Source organism: Lepidothrix coronata, unplaced genomic scaffold (assembly GCF_001604755.1).
Source record: "Lepidothrix coronata isolate B3197 unplaced genomic scaffold, Lepidothrix_coronata-1.0 Scaffold222, whole genome shotgun sequence".
Taxonomy (NCBI): Eukaryota; Metazoa; Chordata; class Aves; order Passeriformes; family Pipridae; genus Lepidothrix; species Lepidothrix coronata.
In genome coordinates, this window is record NW_016690402.1 from 455,375 (window position 1) to 477,032 (window position 21,658).

Sequence of the window (21,658 nt, forward strand, 5' to 3'; positions counted from 1 at the left end):
CACTGCCAGCAGTGCTCAGAGTCTGGCTTATTTCAGAGCTGCCTGCTCTTTGTACCCTAATCCACACCATCCTAAAGTCTTTTACCTGTAAATCTCCTTTTATCCATACCTTAACCCCTAATGAAGTCGGTAAGTGTGATAATTCATCTGCCTTTTCTACTTATGGTAATAAATTTATTTCCCAACTTAATTAAAATGTACATATACAATATTTTTCTGAATGCTGGGATACAGGCCATCCAGTACTAGAATTGTGCATTTCTTTCCACTGACTGATTTCTTTTTACTTATTCTGGTGTCACTCTTCATTTCATTAATTTTTCATTTTCTGCCTCCAGGAAAGTTCTCTCTGATTCTGGCATGTTTCCCTCTTTCTCCCTAGTGAACATACTTGAGACAAAGAAATCTTTTAGCTTTGCAGCACTCTGTGCCTCATCTGTCAGCAACTCGCCTCCATCCATCACACCAAGAGACTCCCTCAAAATCTCCTGATCCTTACATATTTGTAAAACCTCGTTTGTCCTTCTACCATTGACTAGAATTGTTTTAAAAAAATCTGGTTTACTGTGGTGCTTTTTGTTTTTACTCTTTTAACAGATGTCTCAATTATAGCAATAGTAGTATTTGACTACTGTTTGTAAGCACAATCTTGGGAGGAAAAAGAAAAAACATATAGTTAACAGCTGCAAAGTGCTTCAGGACTATATCCTCCTGTAGTTTTTTTACACGAAACATTCATTGACTTTTCTGAAGCAGCAGAAGGCTTTCCTTTTATTAAACAAAGAAACCAAAGTACACATAATGCACAGTTCACTATAATGGCAGCTCAACCCCTCTGAATTGCCTCAGAAACACTGAAGATCGCAGTTTAAACAGTTTCCACTGGTTTGCATCAGGTGAGCTTATTGTTTGCCACAATCTTTAATGCAACCAGTGAAACCAAAAATGTTGTGTTGGGTGACCCAAGAGTTGCATGAGGCTCAGAATCCCTATTGTGAATGTTTGTTAGTTACTAAAGATAACAAAAGGAAGAGATAGTCTGAATGTGTCCTGGCTGTGAACAGTGGCTAGTTTTGTTAAATTGTCTGCCTCTGCAAGAGTGTCCAATACCCTTTTGAACATAAATAATTTTTAGATTTCAGATGAAGAGACAAGACACACCAATGGATTTCAGGCTTATTCCAAAACTTCTTTAATATCGGCCAGCTCAATTTTGCTAGTACAGTCTGAAGTAGTGTACCAAGCAGTGCTTGGATGTCAGGGACAGGGCAGGTGCTCATATAGTTTGCATAATGGATGAACAATTTAGGATTAATGTGTAAATTGTCAGTATGAAATTAAAAAGTGTAGCCTTTATTTTCAGAAGGTTCTCATGAGTCATTTGAACGGGTTTCAGCAGAGCTCTTATATAGTAAGAGTTGTCATTCACTTCTCTTAAACAATTTCTGAGCTGAGCAGTCTTAGAGGAGACAACCTTTAAGTAATACTTAACTAACGTAATAAATTAATAAATTAATTACATCTGACTCTTTAATAAATATTGTCATTAATTTTCCTGTCAGTGTACAGGAAGTATCAGTGTACAAAAAGTATCAGTGCCTACCATCAGCTAGGGTAGACAGGTACAGATAGAAATGCAGTCCTTGCTGTAAAGAACTAGGACTGTAGGTACTGTATGGCAGGTAAAAAGCACATGGATGGTGAAGTGCAAGCAAGCTGGAAGATATTTGAGGTCCGTGTTACAGGCAGTGATCACACAGTTCACGCATAAGGGCTGCTTCCTGATCTTTGTCAAGGTTTTGCTGGAGCATCACCACAAATGAAAGACTTGAGGAGCAGTCAGAGCTTTGCAAGTTATACAGCTTTGCAAGTGTTAACAGGAAACAGTAATGTACGAAAGACAACTCAGGGGAAATGCCAGAGAGCGTTAGAAAACTGAACAGTTGCATGATGAAGACTGGCATTTTGCTTCAGAACTTTTCTTTCCAGGCAAGAATAGTCTATATGGCACTGGCTACAGATTTCTCGTTGTCTTCTAAATCTTGCATGTTGTCGTCTAAATTTTGCGTATCTAAATGCTCATTATCACTGTTACATAATACTGTTTTGATTAACTGATACATCATCAGCTTAGACTTGAATTTTTGCAATTCTAATCCAGATTTTTGCTCAAATCTCTTAGCTACCAACCCAGTTATATTCTCAGATAACCCAGTCTTTTGTTTAAGAATATATTGAGTTATATTGGAATATATTTCTAATATATACTATTGTACATTCTAATACATAAATATAATAAGTATAGTTAACCTCCACCTTCAAACCATCCTGACAATTTTTAAGCCTAAACTCATATTCAGAACATATCTACTGTCTCCAAAATGAACATTTCTAAAGACTTTCTAGTTTGATATATAGAATTACAGAGTCACAGGATAGTTACGGCTAAAAGGGACTTCTGGAGGTATAGTCCCAGCTACCTCATCAAAGCAGGGTAAGATAGAACAGGTTTCTCAGGGTTGAGAAACCTATGCCCCAGGTTTCTCAAGATTGTATTCAGCTGGACTTTGAATGTCTCCATAGATGGAGATTCCACAACTCTCTGACCAATCTCTTCCATTGTTTGGTCATAGTAAAAAAAGCCCCAACAATTCTAATGTTGAAATGGAATTTTCTGTATTCTGCCTATTGCTTGTTCCTATTGTCTCTTTTCCTGTTACTGGATATCACTGAAAAGAGTCTGGCTCCCTCTTTATTGCATGTCCCAGTCAGGCATTTATATACACTGATAAGATGCTCCTAAACTATCTGTTTCCCAGGATAAGCAATCACAGCTCTCAGCCTCTCCTTGTATGAAAGATGCTTCAGATCCCTTCATCATTTCTGTGGACTTTTGCAAGACTTTATGTCCATACATTCTGGTACTGAGGAGCCCAGAACTGGATACAGCACTCCTGGAGTGGCCTCACCAGTGCTGCATAGAGGAGAAGGATCACTTCCAATAAGCTCCTGGCAATGTTGTTGGCCTTTTTTGTCCCAAGTATGCATTGCTGACTTCGGGTCAACTTGTCCACCAGGAACCTTGGGCCTTTCTCTGCAAAGCAGTTTATCAGCCAGTCAGCTGCTTGACTTTTCTAATGCCTCGGTGCAGGAATTTGCATTTCCCAGGTGATCAGGTCTTACCTGGTCTCTCACTAACCTCATTTCTATGAAGTCTCTTACTTTCCCTTCCCAAGATTCCTGTTTCACTTACAAAATCTCAAATTTAGGATTATGTACTTTATGAAGACTTTGTCATGTGTAAATCAGATTCAGTGATGAGCTAATCCAAATTCTCGGGGTATTCAGATATAGATTTGATTTCTTACCTCAAATTATTTTGGTTTGGATTGCATAATTAAACAATGGTAAAATGTTTTCTGATTTATAGTCAGTCTCAGCCAAAGATTTTGCAATCCTTGCCCATATCTGTGTTTACGGAAGACTAAGGACAGAATAGATTTGCACATACCCCTTCCTGACAGAGCATTTTTCAAGAATTCCTCACTGTCTGGCTATTTGTGTTTTCCTCTTGAATTTTCTGACTTTATTATTAATTTTCCACAAAATACTGAGCACCAACTCTTCTGTACCTTTCTTAACCTTTTAATGGACTTAATGAAAAAATCCCTTGAGGTTACCAGTACAAGACCACTTGGCATGACATGCACTTCCGTGTTATCCTATGGCACTTGATGTTTTCATGCACGGTATCCTTCTTCAAAAATCCCATTGTCTAGGCAGAAAATTCCTGCCTGTCCTTTACAGTATTGCGGTATTGCTGTGTCAGGTTCGCTACTGCAGCAGCTGGTAACCTGGAGCATGTGGTGCCTGGAGGACATACGGTCCTTCTATGGTTGGAGAACTGTTAAACTCATGCAAAAAAGTTCCTTATGAAGTGACTTGTTTGCTTGGCCCAGTAGGGCTGGCAGTTGACAGTCAACTAATTTGGAATCAGGGAATTAACAGAAACACACAAGGTCAGGAAGGGAAACTTTTGCTTGGGACAGGGAAGCATTTGACATTCCAGGAAGGCCCCAGGAGGCTGACATTTAGCCTGTAGGTGGCAAAATGCCATGCTGGGAGAGACTTTTACTGGAGAACCATACACTTCACTGGAAGACTGGAATGCAGAAAGTTCTCTTGCTATGTGCAGATAATAGTACTTCTAGTAAAAGTACTGAATCACCAGTTTTCCTAGGGACACCACCCAGGAGCAGTAAGGCACCTCCCTCTGGTGTCAGGTAAACTGCAGTCCTGGACCAGCAGTAAGACACTGCTGCCTGTCCTAGGTTTCCATCACCCACTTCCAGTCTGGTCTGCCCAGACATGAGATGACCTGTTCCTCACAACCTGAGACCACCATCACTTACTAGATATCCACTAGATCACAGCTAGATTTTCAGCTTAATTTTTTCTCCAGCTGCCCTCCATGGTGTGGATAAAGACACAGACTTCTTGGTATTTGCTCCAAGAGCCTACTCCAGCACTTTGGGAAAGACCTTAAAATGCTAGACAGTGAGAAAAAGCACAACTTAGACAATGAGAAGCAGCAGAACATTGCTGATCTTTCTGTGTCTTTTCAGTTTCAGGAACTGGGGAGAAGGCTATACTAAGAAAAGAAATATAAGGAATACAGTTTTTAGGTGTTGATTGCACAAGACAAAAATGGGACAAAGATGGGATATACTCTCACAAACAAGCCTTTCCCCAACTTCACATTGTTGAAATTACTCTACAGCCTTTGTATAAGAAATTGGATAAATTATGTATTTTAAAATATTACTCCTTGTTAACAGTATGTCTGTATCTGGCAGTAAGTAATGCTTGTTTTCTTAAAAACATTTTACAAAAAACCCAGTAGGGCTATTTTCTGGACATAATGACATTTTAACTTTAAATTTCTTCATTTCTTCTCTCAGCCCAGAAGACAAATGCCATCACAGTATACCCTCATTCTGGGTCAAGCTCTTAGCTTCTGATATGTAAAACAGCATCCTCAGATGACACTGAAAGAGTGATTGGACCAAGACTATGTTTGCAGGATAGAGGAGAAGCATCTGGCATCAGAACCAGGGAGCATGTGGAGGGAGGAGAAATGCTGGAATGTGGCTGGGTGACATCCTCCAGTGAGGCGCTCAAAGTTGGCGGGTGCTGGGGGCAACTGTCTCTTGCTCCATGCTAGGTGGTGAGCACAGCAGTGGTGCCTACTCACTGCTTTCGCAGGTTCAGAGCCATACTTTTAGCATGAATACTGGAGGAAGGCCAAACAGGAGCAGATGGATAGGGAAAGATGTGTGTGAATATAGTTGGTGGAGATGGCATAAGCCTTCATGCAGAGGAGCCCAGGGTACAGTTAAATTGTATTTTATAAAACTTACTTTTTTAACAGTTGCATGGGCTGGGAATCTGTCCATTTCCACTGTAAAATGTGTCCTAACCCTTGTAGACAGATAGGAGAGAGTACAGGAGAGAACAGATTTAAGCGTTCAGTGTTGCTTCTTATTAGTTTATGAGGGGGGAAATTCAGCATGGGTTGGATGATCTTGTCCTGCCTTTTATGGTAAAACATGGAGGAGTTTAAGCTTGAAGGACAGTTAGTAGAAAAAAGTGGGATATAATTGTTGGGAGAATAGGAGGAGAGATTTAGAAGGAATGGTGAGAGACATTTTCAGCTTTTAAGTAGGTAAGTTAACAGTCATGATACCAGGTGGGATGTAGAGGAATGACCTGCCTGATATACCTACAGTTTGGATTTTCATCACTTTTGTTTCTGGGACTATGCCCATTTAAGTTGTACTAAAATTTGTCAATAAATAGGTTAGGGCCTTCCAAAGACTACAGTGAGGCAGAGGGTAAATGCTCACATGGAGCATGAATTGCACAGTGGGCCACTGTGAATTGTGTAGGTTCTGGTGTTCAGAATCACACAGAATCACAGAATCACAGAATCAACCAGGCTGGGGAAAACCTCTGAGACCACTGAGTCCGACCTATGATTGAATACCACCATGTCAACTAGGCCATGGCATTAAGTGTCATGTCCAGTCTTTCCTTAAACACTTCCAGGAACAGTGGCTCCACCACCTCCCTGGGCAGCCCATTCCAATGTCCAATCACCCTTTCTGTGAAGAATGTGTTCCTAATGTCCAACCTGAACCTTCCCTGGCACAGCTTGGGATTTTGTCCTCATGTCCTATCACGAGCTGCCTTGGAGAAGGGGCTGGTTCCCACCTGGCTGCAACCTCCTTTCAGGTAGTTGTAGAGAGCAATAAGGTCTCCATGAGCCTCCTCCTCTCCAAGCTAGAGAACCCCAGCTCCCCCTGATGCTCCTCATAAGACTTCAGACCCTTCACCAGCTTCATTGCTCTTCTCTGGACCCGCTCCAGCACCTCAATGTCCTTCCTGAATTGAGGGGTCCAGAACTGAACACAAGATTTGAGGTACAGCCTAACCAGCGCCCAACACAGGGGAACAATCACTTCCCTGGTCCTGCTGGCCACACTATTTCTGATTTATAGTCAGTCACTGCTGGCTCGTGTTCAGCTGCTCTTGACCAGCACACCCAGGTCCTTTTCCACTGGGCAGCTTTCCAGCTGCTCTTCCCCAAGGCTGTAGTGCTGGGGGAAGTTTTGATCCAAGTTATTTTGATCCAAGTGCAGGACCTGGCACTTGGCCTTATTGAACCTTATGCAATTGGCCTTGACCCATCGATCCAGCCTGTCCAGATCCCTCTGCAGGACCTTACTACCCTCCAGCAGATCAACACTCCCACTCAACTGGGTGTCGTCCGTGAATTTGCTAATGGTACACTCAATCCCTACATGCAGATCATCAGTAAAGATAATAAACAGGACTGGTCCCAACACTGATCCCTGGGGGACACCACTTGTGACCGGACACCAACTGGATGCAGCAACGTTCACCACCACTCTCTGAGACTGGCCATCCATCCATTCTTAACCCAGGGAAGAGTGCACTTATCCAAGCCGTGAGCAGCAAGCTTTTCCAGGAGTATGCTGTGGGAGACTGGAACTGAGCCAGTCTTGTGGGGAGTGCTGGCAGGCCTTGTCCTGTCACCACCACCGGGTTTCAGCCATGTAGTACATTGGCTCCACAGTGCTCTGTGATGAATGTGGTGATGGGTTTGTCAGTCTCCAACTGCTTTGCCACAGGCCATCTTCCAGGGTTTAAGACAACCTCGATCTCTGCTGGGATGGGGTCTAGAGGTACGTATGCCATCTCTTTAGTGTTACTACTAAATTTAACAGAGAACCAGGAAGTTGGTCTTTCATATTCTAGTTAGTGACTAATTTAAAGGACATGGTGAACTTGTAATGCAGATTGTGGATGACCAGTGCTGTTCAGAGACAGTGACCTAGCTTTGGTGGTGGTAAGTCTGTCCCTGACTAGGCTTCAGTGGTGTCTCTGCCTCTTTCTTTCACATCGCAAATATCCAGTTGTCACACAGAAAAAGTCACAGGAAGCTGAAGGAGAGGACCAGAGAGGGCTTTTTATCTAGGGTTCAGTAGTGATTCAGGGCTTTGATTGCGCAAAATAAAAGGGGGACGTGCACCAAGTACTACAAAGGCCTTTCTAAAGGATACAAGAGAGCTTTAGAGCATACAACAACTGCTGATGTTGCCTTATTCCTAGTCCTCAGATGCCCTGAAGAAGCCTGAAACATAGACATGTGGAATATTGCTATCTGGGAAGCTGTCTTCATGCTGATGTAGCCAGGAAGGTCTCCCAGCTGAATGTGAGTCAGAAACAAGAGAAGTTCTTGTAATTGGGTTATGGCAAGGTTAAAAAAAACTTTGTACCATGAAAAAACTCTTAACGTCTGGATCTTAATTCAAACTTATAAAAAACTCTTCTGCCATGAAAAAGAAAGCATCACCAAAACACTAATACAGAAGGTGAGGTAACTATCTAGTCTGCCTCCACACGAGCATTTCCAATTGTTTGAAGCTGAATGAGAAGGAAACACAAAAAGTTGTAAAGCGTCAGGTGCATTCTTCCCATGTGCTGAGATGCCCAGGCATGTCTTGTACTAGATCAGTTTTGCACATCAGTTATATGTTTGAGAAACACGTTGCTTCTTTTATTTAAAAGTTTTTATGGTAAAAGACTAATATGTTTTCCACACTAGGACTTGAGAGTTGAGATCTGCTTTTCTGTAAAGTACATTGATAAATGCTATAAAATATTGAAGTTAACCTGCATTTTAAAGCTGTTCTTTGATGTATTATAATCTTGAGGGGGTTCATAATAGAGAAAAAGTAGAAAATACCCCTAGCCTGAACCTGGGATTAGTTCTATATGGGTGTACTTTGTTTCAGCATGAAAGTCCACTTACATACTTCCATGTGATTCAAGATAAGATGAGGGGCAGTCTGTATTGTTGCCCGAATTAAGATTTCTTTCTAAATTTACCATCTTAGTTATATAACAATACATACGCTTGTTTCCGTAGACAGTGAGAACAAAGGAATGTTGTTTTGCACTGACACCAAAACAATGTAGTAAGGGCAGTTATACCTTCTGTTGCGTGTTTAAAACTTGCTGCTTAAAACCTTATGGAAGGAAGTGCATACTTCCAAAGCAAACAGACAATATCAGTGTCTTACTGTCACAAGGAAAACATAACCTTAAATATATTTTCATTATTACACTTTGCATTAGTGGGCTACTAAAAATACACTCCAGGTATTTTGATTCTTCTTCACTAAATGTTAATTAAAAACTTTTTCTAAAATAGCTGTAGAAACTAGTAGCTTACTTAATTTCACATGTTTTCTTCTTTCTCAATGCTGATCAACACTGAAAGTTTGTGTAATTCAGTATTTATAACTGAAAGCACATAATAGACTATGTTTAATAAACTGGTCCACAGAGTAAAACTGCGCTAACTTTTGTCTTAGGGACACAATTTACATCATCTTTCAGAACTACTGACAGACACATTGGGCTATTTGTATTTTAGTTTAGTTCTCAATTTATTATTGGCATGTTAGCAGTATTTCATAACAACAGGTTATATTGCAACACAGTTCACGTAAATATTACAAACAGCAAAAATGCAGGCTATGATTTTATTAGCGATAATAATAAGGGAAATGGCCTGCATGAAATAAGTACAAAGACCCTAAATAATTTATTATCCTGAACAATTAAACAACCTACATGTCCCTCAAAAAAAAAAAAGGCATCAGACACAGAGAGGCAGAACAAGAGCATTAGAATTTAACAGTGTGATGGTCAGAGGTTTGTTCTCTGCAGAAGATGATTAGACTTTCAGAACATACCAAATTAAACTCTGGAGTGATGCCAGTACTGCAGAGTCCTTAAGAGAGTTCAAAGATGTAGCCAGGCAGCCTTTACCTTTGCTGTGCTGTGTCTCCTCTTTAGATCTTGTTCTAATGTTGTTAACTGCTTAATTATCAAGTGAAACACTGAGATCTAACCCCCCCTATTTATACCTAGTCTGCTATGGTGGTAAGCAGACTAGGTATAAATATCTAGTCAGAGAAAATCAATTATACTCACTGATTTTGTCTTTTCTGAAAGACATACTGGCAAGCTCTCTGTTCAAAAATAATTTCCAAACCTTTCAGTGTTAGCTTTAAAAAAATTCACCTCTGTCCCTGAACCTGAGAGGTGTTAGTCTCCTTAAGACATAAGAAGATTTCTTAAGGAAGGGAAGGTGAATGAAGTGAGAAAAATAGTAATCTGTTTTACAGTTGTTCACACTTGAATGCATGTTGTCTGCACACTGTTGTTTATTTATTTATTTCTAAGAGATACTGAACATCTATGACCAAATGTTAGCTGTTAATGTTAGCACTCTATGCTAAAATATCCTTGAAGCACATAAATTTAGGACAAGCAGATATAATAGAACGACAGATAATTTCTTCCACCCTGATCCTCCAAGGTTAATATGAGCAACTGATTTTTAAATGGAAAATGGTACCGATTACTCCAGTACATAACTGTATACCTCACTTAAGCTTGAAATACTGTTATGCTTGTCAGTTTTTAGTCTGTTCGAAACTTGTGACTCTTCATTTAGATTTTATCTTAGAACTCAGTTTCATGGCTACTTGGGATGTTTAGCATTTGAAAGATCAGGTTAGAAAGATTAATCTTAATTATGCACATCTCCTGTGAAATTATGCAAGTCTTGACCTATAATAGGGTTAGAGATGACAGGGGGGATTGAGGAGATTAAGTTTCCTTGCAAGGATAGATATGCATGCAGAGCTGAATCCAGATACTCAGCAGCAAAAGTCTCATGGTCCAATGCTGGAACAGCTTGACATGTCTAACACCCACTGAAATCAATAGGATTAATAGATGCTCAATAAGGGCTATTGTCTTGTAATCGGTACAAGACTTAAAAACAGAAATATAAATCTTTGCGGATCAATTCTTTTCATTGTGTTTTAAACCTTATTACTTTTTTTTTCAAGTTTTGGCAAATGTGAACATGGTTAATTTACTACCATGAACATTTCCTTTTAGCAGTCATATTAAAGGTGATTTGTAGGTAATTGCAGATTGGAGCCTTACAGCGTATTTCGTCTGTGTAAAATACTCAGAGGATTGAGTCCACCATATTGTTGTAAAAATTATCACAACATTTGCCATTTCTGGTACATGTCACAAATAATGGATTAAATTTATGACATTTTCTCACCCTTGTCCTATTTTTTTTACTGAAAACAGAATGTATTATTAGAGACAAACAGAGATGCCAGCCACTAAAAAGTGAATGTAATTCCTTCTTTGTTGCAGATTTTTGTAAGATGAAAACCTGGCCTATGGTTAACCCCCAATAATGGAAGAAAAATATTTAAATATTGCCTCAAAATAATTATGATTATTGAAAATATAATCACCCCCATTCATTTTTTGGTAGCACTTTGGTAGTATTGCTTTATAATATGCTAAGGTAAATTTATGCGTTTTGAAAATATGTATTTGTAAACAATAAACATAAGTGGTATTTTGGAGTACATCTGGTACGTGTGAGATAAAGTTTAGAATATATGTAAATTGTGTAACATTATAGCTAGTAGGAAATTAGGCTCATTTTAAATTTAGTTTGCCTTTTAATGTCAGTCATATTTTAAAAAAATGCTGTCTAATGATAGTCATCTTTATTGTCAGCAGGGATTGAATTAGAGACTTGAAAAAAAAAAAGAGAGTGAGCATTTAGAATTTGAAATAGAAGAAAGTAAGACTGCAATCTGGTACCCCTTAAACATCAGTAGAAATGTTCCTTCTGACTTTGTTGAGAACTGGATCGTGAAAAAGAACAGGCATAGGCTGTGGCAAACTCATTTTTGTGGAACAGTCACGAAAAATGAGGCAGCTTCTGTGCTGCAAAGGGGATTCCAGTAGCAGTCTACTAAACAGAGATGAGTGGTTAATCAGGTAAAGGAAGGAGAAATTGGAAGACTTAAAAGAACAAAAAGTGTACTTTAAAGGAAGCAAAGATGTACTGAGAAGGAAGAAGTAAAAGGAATTAAAAGCTTACTGGGAGAAAATGTTGAAATACATTATACAAAAGGGAAAGGATGAGAGAGTGGTAACACATGATGTGCAATGTAAAGGAGGATACTTGGAAGGGAGATGACTAGTAGGGATTAAACAAGAAGGGACTGCAGAAAGTGGAAAATCAGCAATGATGATGTCCTTCCCTGCCAGTAGCAGCAGCTCAGGAGCCTTGATTTCCAGAACAGATGAGTGAAATCACGAGCTGTGGCAAGAGGTGTACAAATGACCTCATGAAAGGTAGGAGAGAAAATCTGGGACATGCTGAGCTGTGGAGGTAGGTAGGGAATTGAAAAGAGGATTTAATACTGTAAAAATGACTGTTGCTGTTATGTTTTTAAATGTGTGAAATTTTAAGTGTTTTTTCTGACAAACTAGCAAAAATCATGTGCTCATTTGGGATCTCCATTTCCTCAGCTTGTTAAAAAACTAGAGAGAACATGGACCAGAAACACTCTGTAGGCTAAATTCCTGAACTTCAACCTTATTTGTAACTCCACTAGCTTTTCCAGGCATTATACATGACATATCTGTGTACTTACGAACCAAAATACTAACTGCTACTGACACAAATGCCAAAATTTATCCTTGGTGTGTCTACAGTGAGTGCTACCAGAGATGAATTTCCCCTTGTGTTCTTAACTCAGGCATTCAGTGTGAAATTCAATTTTTCCTGACATTATTAGCTCTGCTGTTCTGCTAGAACTGGCTGATACTACAGGCCCCAGAGGTCGTATTCCCAATTTATTTCTATGACCATTGAAGTCTGTGTCAAGACTTGTGGATAAGGATAAAATCTAATCTTTCGAGTGCATTATTTCAAGTTTCATAACTAAAGAAATGTTGAAAAAAAGGAAAGACTTGGTAATCTCAATTAAGAGCAACTAGGAGATAGGACCACCACCCCCGCCACACGCCAGTAGAAATGAGTAGTGAATTAGGTAGTGAGAGTTGTCCTGGGCACTGCTAACTAGAGCTTTAGCTCTGAATGGCACCACCTTTCCATAATGTGTGAGTAACACAGGAGTGATGTGAGGTGAAAGGGAAATAAAAAATTGCTGAATTTGGGTTCAACTTCTAAATGGGGTTAAAAAAAAACCCAACAATTTATTTCCTTGCAAAGGTCTTAATCATGCAGTGAACTCATGCACAGCTTAGACTGCCTTCTATTGAAACACCAGGGGCTAGAGACAGTCTATTAACAGACAGTCTATTAACTATTCTCTCTTTCACTGTCTATTTAAAATACAATACAAATTTTCCAACCTTATCTTCAAAGGCTTCATATTGTATGGATAAAACAAGGTCCAGAGTCAAGAACTGCTGAGAGTCATCTGCCTCTGTTCTCTTCCCAGGTTTTCTCATAGTGAGGCTCAGACACCTATTCAAATACAAATAAAAAATTCAAATATCACTGTACGGAGTAGGAAGGTAGTTACAAGTATTATCCAGTCTCATTGAGTTTACTAAAAACATATGCTAACATCAGGTGCCTCTTGTGGTCTTGATTACAGTGGTCAGAGTGACTCAAGCTGATTAGAAGGTGGCTCATGAGTAATGCTGAGCGAAGAGTAAGGTTTGTGTCTTTCTGGAATTACCTCTGTATCAGAATCACTTTTCTCAAAACAAGTATGTAAAAGACATTTCTGTCAAATGAATTATCAGTGTTATATTATTTTCCACTTAAAAAAGAATATTTATACCTTGAGGCATTTTGTTTGGAAACACTACAGTACTGTGCTGTGTCCATGTGCACCACCATTGTCTCAGAGAAGTCAAAGTTCAGGAATTTCATGACGCATTTTGCTCTAGGGAGCAGTGTCCTTGTCTGGACTATATCTTCTGTTGTGCCTTGCAGTTGTGGTAGTCCCGTGATGCCTTAGAGGTATTGATCTAGATGATAGAATAGTATGGATGGGTTTTGGTTTACTGAACCCAAAACAAAAGTAAATGGTGTTGATATCCACAACACTGGTAAATGTTATGAAGGTCACAGTGCTTTACTTTTGAGGTTCTTCTGTGTCTTACTGCGAAATATTGATTAAAGTCATGCTTGTGGTTGACATGAGACTTTCATGATGATTTTAGCATATGTGACTTAGGTTTCTCTTCCTAATCTGGCTTCCTGATCCCACAAACACTCCCCTCTGACTTCTGAGATATGTTGGGTTTCCTTTAGAAGGTAAGGTTGAATTTCATAATTACTGCTACATTAGCTGCATTGTATTAAACTGAAACATAATATAGTAAATTCTGACGTCCATAATCAGATTGACAAAGCAGATAGACAAGTGAACCTTGTCTATCTCCATTAAAAGAGGTGGTGGAAGATTTGTCTGATGAGATCAATTGGGAGGACAAACTTACTAGAATGGTTAAGGTGACGTTATGAAATGTTATAAAATCTTATTTGTATTACTAATATGGGGAGAAAAGAGTGAACAGATTCCTAAAGTATGAATTTAGACTGATAAAAGAAAACAATATGAGTAGGCTTGTAGTTTTTTCTGAACAGATTTAGCCAAACAAGGACAAACTCAAGGTCTCAAAGTACAGTTCAGAAAATGATGATTAAAGAAGGCCTATATAAGCACTAGAAGTGTTTCAGAAATGAAAAATATTGTATAAATATCATTTTATCTGAAATAAAGTGTAACTACTTTTAGCATGTCATTTTAATAAGGTTTCAGCTTAGTCTAACCAGTGAGGGAAAAGTGATGGGTGAAGAGCACATGCAAAAACACCTCTCAAGTATGTAAATAAAATGATGGTTGCATTTAATACATTAAAGAGTAAATACAAGGGAATTAGAGAAAGAATGAGAGAAAAATGCAGACGAGACTTGTGGTAAATCTGCAAGTATCATATGGTAGAATCTTGGTCAAAACCAAACAGATCTCATTCAAACAGGAAATTTAAAAAAAAAAAAAGTGAACCAGAGCACTTGTCTCTGTGCACACTTGCCAGAACTGAGAGCATAGTCTTGTGTACTAAGGGTTACATTGGTTCCAGAAAAAAAAAGTTGTTCTTAATGAAGACAATCACACAATCATATCATATGGATGTAAATCCCTACTTGTAGCTATGCCAATATAGCAAAGAGGACTTTTCTTGATAAAGAAATTGAGTACATGGTGTTGAAAGATATCAGTTTATTATCCGTTATTTAGTTAAGAAGAATGTTTACAGTCATAACAGTCAAGGCCAACACCAACAAAGAAGAAGTATCTTTGTAATCTTAAATCCCTGTAAATTATTGTTTCCTAACCTATATTGACATTACCCAAGGGTCACAAATCTCCTTTTGGCAACTTCAGGAAGCACATTTTGGAATTGGTAGACCCTTTTATTAATATGGTTATTCTTTTTCAACAGTGACTTCTGACTATAGAAGTTGCTGTCTACATACAGAGGTGCATTTCTGTACTTCAGCTGGGTATACAAAAATACACAGTCGGAATAATCTGTTCAGATGTGTAAGTTTCATAGACTGTATTGAGATGTACAGTGAATGAAAAATTAATAATTAAATGGATGTAAACATATGCAGTGATAGATGTTTTTGTGTAAGTTAAATGCACCTCTAAAGTGACAAATGTAAATGGGATTTTCACTCCTATCACAAGGAGGAATCCAAGCACTAAAGCATGTAATTCTATTGTCAATATTTTCCCATGCACATGAAATTTCCTTCACCTCATAGAAGAAGTATATATAATTGAATACAATAAGATAGAATCTATGTAACATGTCTAATTGTTGAGACTTGTGAAGACTAAACGTGCCACTGTGAGATTAATTTCTGGAGAGAATTTATGTCAAGTATCCAGACAGTAGCAAAATTATATTTGGGGACAGTGTTAGTGGTAAAAATGCATATGCTGAAGGCCTAGATGTACTTTATCGTAATAAATCATTAAGTTTGTACAAAGTATATCTAAATTTTGTTTGGAAAAAGTACTGCAAGTTCTAAGAGAAAAGAATCTTACTATTTTCTGTTGATCTAGAATTTGTCCCAGAAGTTTGGAAGCAGATAAGCAGCCTCTTGTTCTGGGTACAACATACCAAGCCTAAATCTTGTTTTACTACTGCTCTGCTATACTATACCTATGTTTTCATGGAATGAAGGGATTAATTGTAATATACATGATTTGCTACTAAAACCACTGGAAAGACTTAATTGCTTCTGAGATGATGAAACAGTTATAGTGAACGTGTTTCTGAATGGGATCCATTCCTATTTGGAATATTTCAAAAACTTATTGGAAACTATCTGTAGCACATAGCATAGGGATCCTCCTATTTTGTGTCCCTCTGTTCAGAGTATGCAGTAACCACTGCTTATACTAATTATGTGATCTTATCCTTATCCTAGACCTGTCAGTTATGAGACCCATGCAAACCCTTCCTCAGAGGGATAGGGTGGAGAAAGCATGCTCCCAGCTGTGCTTTGGATTGGACACTTTACAGCTCTGCTGGGTGCTTACAAAGGGCATGGAGGGAACAGCTGCTGTCCTTGGTTCATAGTCAGAAACTCCAGACTGTAATTATAGACCTCAGCAAGATAGATGAACTTGGCAGCAAGAACTACTGTTTGCCTTTTCATTAGGGCTAAGCAGTCTGGAAGAAACTGATGCAATTGTTCCCTCTATGTGTCTTACTATGATCTGACTTCTCTCCACATTGGGGATGATGGCAGAGCAACAGTACAGCTGTGACAGGTCAGTTAGGATGACATTCACCGAGCCATCATGATGTTGTCAGGCCATCTCAAACATATCTTCCTGAGAAGCACTGTTTACTTACAGTAGGGCAAATTCTGTTTTGTGAAAGAATGAAAATTTTTGGCTCTTATTATAGTGAAGATGGATGTAAACTTGAAACATCAAAAGCTAATCAAAACAAGGAATTCATTCATCACTTCCCGTGGGCAGGCAGGTGTTCAGCCATCTTCAGGGAAGCAGGGCTCCATCACACATAACTGGGACTTGGGAAGACAGACACCATAACACTGAATGTTCCCCCTCCCTCCCTCTTTCACCCATCTTTTATTGCTGAGCATGATGTCATAGGATGTGAGATATCCCTTTGGTCAACTGGGATCAGCTGTCTGGGCTGTGTTGTCTCAGCCTTTTGCTCACCCCCAGCCTGCTCGCTGTTCAGCAGTAACTAAACCACCCCTGCATTATCAGCACTGCTTTGGTCACAAATCCAAATCACAGCCCCATAGGAACTGCTATGAAAAAAATTAATATAATCTCAGTCAAAACCAGAAAAGCCAAGAAAATCGAGGTATAGATATTAGTTCTGTATAGGTACTGATTCTACTTCTCTCGTTTTCTGAATTAAAATACATTTGTAGCTGGTCTTTTGAAACAAGATAGATGAGTCTAACATAATGAAAATGTAAAATACTTACTAATGGTCTTTTATACCTTTCTCAGACAAAAGTACAAAAGGACAGCCAATGCGTTTAAAACTGATAATCCTAATTGAGACAAAAAAAACCCAAACAGCAAAAAGCAAGAAGAGAATTAATTTTCTTAAAACCTCTCCTTTGGCAAGTCAAATATTCTACTGGCAGGTGGCAGTTGGACTTTCCTCATCTGACCCCATTTTCTCATACTGAAAAAAAATAAAGATACTGCCTTCATTTGCAGTGCTCTTTGGTTTGTGAAAATGTTCCTTCCTTATATACAGACTTAATCTTACTGACACAAATTTCAAGTCTAGGACTAAGACCATTTAACAAGTCAGATTATCTATGTTGATGCTAATGGATCCACTAGTCAAAGTAGGTACATCTTTTTATTATCTCCTGCTTATCAACTCTCTGGTAGCTGGCTGACCAAAGTGAGCTGTATTTAATACTGCACTTCTGGACTGACTTTGTCAAATAAGCTTCCAGATCACTGAATGAGTAGCATTGTATCAGTTGGAACTCAGGTGCAGTCCAGGTGAAGTCAAGGGACAATGGCAAATATTCAGCACTGTTAAGTGAAGACACTTACTAGGGTATATAATTACTGGGTTTAGGGCACATAAATGAAACTATTGTACTTTTAAAATCTTGTCATTACTGTTCTATAGTCACCCTGACCCCTTTACCAGTCTGTGGTGCTGTTGCAGTAAATGACATTACTCTACATACAGACTTTTAACTACTTATTGTCTTTTAGTATTCTACCCAAGAAGTTGTCATCCCAAGCATCTATGATAACGGCCAGCAGTTGTCCTGGCAGGTCTTTTGAGTTCATTTCAATGGCAAAGATGGCCTCTGGAATTAAGAGTATGCAGTAGGACTTTACATACTAAGTTCAGCAGCTGGGCCTGGAAAGATTTGTCTGTCAAATTACTATTACGTTCCATGGACACTAAAGTGTGAGCAACAGCAGAAAACTTTCTACAGGAGCCTGGGCACTCCCAGGTTCCGTCTGGGCACAGTTCAGTCAGGGGCATTATGCACAACAGACAGCTTTGGTGCCCAGAATAAAAATAATTTGATTTGATATGATTTACTACAATGGTACTGAATAAAAACTTTTGTGAGAGGATAAGACACATGAAAATGAGCATGGTAAATATTTTAGAGTATTTAAAAATATGAATAATCATGTAGAGTTACTTTACCTGCCTGTCATGTCTAGAGAAAAGCAAAGAAAGAGACCTGCAAAAAGTACGTAGGTGAGCATCCTACTGGATTTCTTTTTTGCAGGTGAAATGGTGTTTGAATGGGTAGTAGGCAAGATATAAGCTTTTTAGCATGAACACAGGAACAAGAAGTTTTATTTTTCCATATTTTGATGACCAGTAAAGAATCACTTTGTAATGCTTGTCTGATGGCTCTAGATATATCCTGAGGAAGTATGTTTTACAAAACTTTCTCAGTAAGGAATGTATTAATGTCTTTTATACTAAAAGCTGTATGTCAGATGTTTAATTTATGGGGAAACTGAGGCATATAAAGATAAGTTCATTTGTCGATAGCAACCCAAGAACTCATCTGCAAGAATAAGACGATAACTTCCTCCACCTGAATCTCTATGCTCTGCTCACTGTGTCACACTGCTCTTCTTTCTTCACAGAAGTACTGTGTCAATTCTGATTATTCTGTTCTTCCTTGACCCTCTCCCATGCAGGAGATAACCCAGAGCTCACTCAAGCTAGTGAGTATTTCCAGTGAGGTTGTTATGATTTTGGATAAATCATGTGGTGATTGGTAATACACTTGCTTATTATATTTTGTGAAAAACAAAGTACTCCATTTACATTCATCATGCCTCTGAAATCATATGGCCAAATACTGTAGCTCAGGATATTTATGAATAATAAGCAAGTGTTAGAGAGTTGCAATCAGTTAAGAAGTTTCCTTCTTATAATTCATAGGATGACATTACTGTATTCACAGAGTTTGAGGACTGGATCAAAAAGTAATTAAAAGCAATACAAACCCCTAGATCTTAAGCTTGATCCTTCACTGAGACTTTATTTCTGCTTTGATTTGAATTCATTCAAATCCTATAAAATGAGATCTTTGAAAAAAGGAAGAAGGGTGGAGGAAAAGAAAGAAATTAAAGGTTGTACAGTCCAGGTGGGTGGCCTGTCATGCAGTTTAAGTAAGATGCAATGTTAAACTCACTGCCTTCCCTGTCTCTGTTTAACTCTTCATTTCCAGTACTTAATATTTTAAGCAGTTTCATAAGGAAATGAGGCCTGTGAAATTTCACTTTTTCTTTCACTGCCCTCCACAGCAATAACTCTTGAGACTTCACATCAGTTAAACTGTAGAACTTAGAAGAAGCTGGTCATACAAATTGTTCATGAAAACTGGTTAGTCAGTGAAGGAAAGAGACTCAGGTGAGTCATGCAGAACTCGGATCTTGTGGAGTTCGGCAGGCCAAAATGACACACATGCTCACTGGCCTCATCTGTGAGCCAAAAAGGTAATAGATTTGGAAAGCTGGGCTGAACCGACTTAGTTCCTGCTGTAATTCAGAGTGACTCTAGGAAAGCTAAGTCAGAGCTGAATTTTTCTCAAACTTGTTAGAAAGGTTTCAGTACCTCTTTCAAGTAGTTGCAGTCATAAGAAGTTGGTTTGGGCTTAGTGGTAGCAGAGACTTCCCAATGAGTAGCCAAACGGAACTAACAGGTCATGTTGCAGAAGAAGGGGAGTGAGCAATGAGATGGGCTGTTTCAAGAAAGGCACATCAATGAACACGAGACAAACAAATCAGTTGCTGTACAAACGTAACAGAGAAATATAACTTGAAGCTAATGAAATGAGAGCAGAAGGTGAAGTATAGAAGTGGAATTTTACTTCAAATACCTTCTAGTAGTTAACACAGGAAGCACAAACAAGTCTGTTTAGACTTGTTAGTCTGTTTAGACATCATCTGTAGAAGCTAGGAAATACCCATCTAGCCAGATATAAGGCTTCACAGCCATTGTTCCACATTATGTGGTGAGTTTTTTAATAATTTAAGTTATTCTGCTTTGAAGCTATTAGGTTAAACTACAAGAAACAAACAAAACCCCTTCAAAATGCTGTTAGGTTAAACTACAAGAAACAAACAAAACCCCTTCAAAATGCAGACTACCTATTCTTGGCCATTTTCTGAATTGTTGTGGGTTAACCCCAGTGGACAGCTAAGCACCACACCAAATGCTTACTCAGTTTCCCCCTTGTACCCCCAGTGGGACAGGGAAAGAGGGAGAGAAGATTAAAAGCAAGAGAACTTGGGATCAAGATAGAAATAAAAATTGTTTAATAAGTAAAGGAGAAGTGAAAGAAGAAATAAAGGAAGCAAACATCATGCAATCACTCACCACCTCCCAAAGGTAAACTTTTGCCCAGCCAGTTCACAAACAAAAGATGTGTAACTTCCCTAAACTTTCTCTTCTCCCTGTTATTGCTGAGCATGATGTGACATGCTGTGGAATGTCTTTGGTTAGTTTGAATCATCTGGCTGGTGATGTCCTCTTCCAGCCTACTGTGCCCTCCCCAGTCTATTCACTGCAGGGCAGATTGAGAAACCAGGCAGCTTTAATGCTGTGCAAACACTGTTCAGCAAAAGCTGAAACATTTGTGTATTATCAGTAACATATTGGTGAAAAATATAAAATACAGCCCCATATGAACTATTATGAAGAGAATTAATTCTGTTATCCAGGCCCAGTATGCTTATGTAGATGATTCTTAATACCAAGCAGGTGTGCTCTTTTATATATATATATATATATATATATATATATATACACTCTCAGGCCTTTCTTGAGACAGTGTTCTTTTAAAATGTACCTTATTACCATTCTCAAAGAAAAAAAATTCTTCATTTTAAGTATTCCAGTAAGATTTTGGTGGATACAGAGACCTCAGGATTCTTGTGGGAGGAAGGCTGGGATCTGTCTGTCGGTTTAAATGCATATTTTAAGATGACTTACATTTTGTTCTATCAGTAAGTGCTCTTTCTTTCTCTCCCTACTGTTTTCCTACCAATACATCCATGCATGGGTACTGCTCATTTCTCAATTCTGACGCTGTCACTTTTCTTTCTAACCAGCCTTCTGTGCTGGTGGCTGCTGCTGTAGCACTTTTACGTTGACTGGGTGGGCAAAGTGAATCCCAATGAAGCAATTCATCAGTTATGAAACTCCCACCAGAAATTTTAATATCAGCACCTGTGATCGATGAAGCCAGTCTTCCAATCAGTGTATGGAGGATTATGACGCACAGTTTTCACAGCGTTAAAGTGAAGTTCTCATGTAAATTCCCAACATAGTATATCTGTGTGGGGAGCCTGGCTGCCTGAAAGAAAAGCTAGTGTATAATACATATTTTATTCAGTATTAGCATGCTTTCTCCCCATCTTTCAGGGTCTCCTTCCTTTGTCACTGCCCTGTCCTACAGATATGTAATTTACTGCCCTAATTTGGTCACAGCTCTTCCTATTTCATATATACCCATGCACATTTATGTACATGTCAGTGTAATACATGCCTAAGCCATCTGGTATCTTTCCTTGCAAATGTTCACACAGAAAATTGACTGTGAGTAAGG

At 38.7% G+C, this 21,658-nt stretch overlaps 1 protein-coding gene across 26 annotated transcripts in view; it reads left to right on the forward strand.

The window, feature by feature from the left end:
• The window catches only part of MYT1L (myelin transcription factor 1 like), a 325,160-nt gene that overhangs the window by 153,100 nt on the left and 150,402 nt on the right, over nt 1-21,658 (forward strand). The window contains exon 4 of one of the 26 annotated variants that reach the window (XM_017833840.1): nt 7,696-7,798. The exons of the other annotated variants lie outside the window; for them this stretch is intronic. The gene's annotated coding sequence lies outside the window, so the exon portion shown is untranslated. The remainder of the gene's footprint in view (nt 1-7,695; nt 7,799-21,658) is intronic. 26 annotated transcript variants of the gene reach the window in all.